Below are 805 nucleotides of genomic sequence, written 5' to 3'. Positions count from 1 at the left end.
TCAGTCTGGTGGAGGCTGTGTAGTTGTGGTCCATTAGCTATTTGGACTAATCTTTCCCTTGTGTATTTGGTTTTCTTCATCCTCCCTTGCTCCAGATGTGGTGAGACCAGTGAAGCGTCTTAGGTGGCCGCTCACAAGCTTTTAAGACCCCAGACACTACCACCAAGGTAGAATGTAGAACATTTTCTTTATGAATTATGTTATGCCAGTTGAGCTAGATGTTCCCCGAGACCATGGTTCCCACAGCCCTAAGCCCAGTGATTTGCTCCCTCAGGGAATTTGGCTGTGTCTCTGGAGTCTCCATTGCCTTGCCCTGGTCCAGTTGTGCTAGCTTCCCCAGTATTGTATACTGTCTTACCATTCACTGAAGCAAATTGGGGCATTTAAAAAAAAACAATTTTGTTGAGAAATAGTTTACACACCAGAAAATTTACGCAGTGTAAGTGTACACTTCATTGATTTGTAGTGAATGTGTAGAGTTGTGCAACCATCACCCTAGTCCAAGTCAAATCGGGACACTTTTGAGAGTGAGAAGGGACACTCACTGGACAGGGTCCTAGGGCAACAGCTGTGAATGAGACTGTCCTGGCCAGAGTGGAAGGCAGGTCGTCCCGCCCATGGGAGACCGAATTTCCCAAAGCTTCTCGGTCTCTGAGGATGCTTCTCTCTGTTTATGTTTCAAAAGTCCATCAGTTATTTCATAACAAGAATATGCCATTTTGAATTATAAAGTTCGTATTTGTTTGGTTTAATGAAATATTTATGCTACTTGCTGTGAAATGTTGTCTTCTTCTTTTTTTTTTTT

General features: G+C 43.1%; 1 protein-coding gene across 1 annotated transcript in view; it reads left to right on the top strand.

Annotated features, from left to right (window-relative positions):
• The window catches only part of ARMC9 (armadillo repeat containing 9), a 152,406-nt gene that overhangs the window by 2,315 nt on the left and 149,286 nt on the right, over nucleotides 1-805 (top strand). The window lies entirely within an intron of this gene.

This window comes from Trichechus manatus, unplaced genomic scaffold, assembly GCF_000243295.1.
Source record: "Trichechus manatus latirostris isolate Lorelei unplaced genomic scaffold, TriManLat1.0 scaffold00249, whole genome shotgun sequence".
NCBI lineage: Eukaryota > Metazoa > Chordata > Mammalia > Sirenia > Trichechidae > Trichechus > Trichechus manatus.
This window is presented reverse-complemented; position numbering and strand designations above follow the sequence as displayed.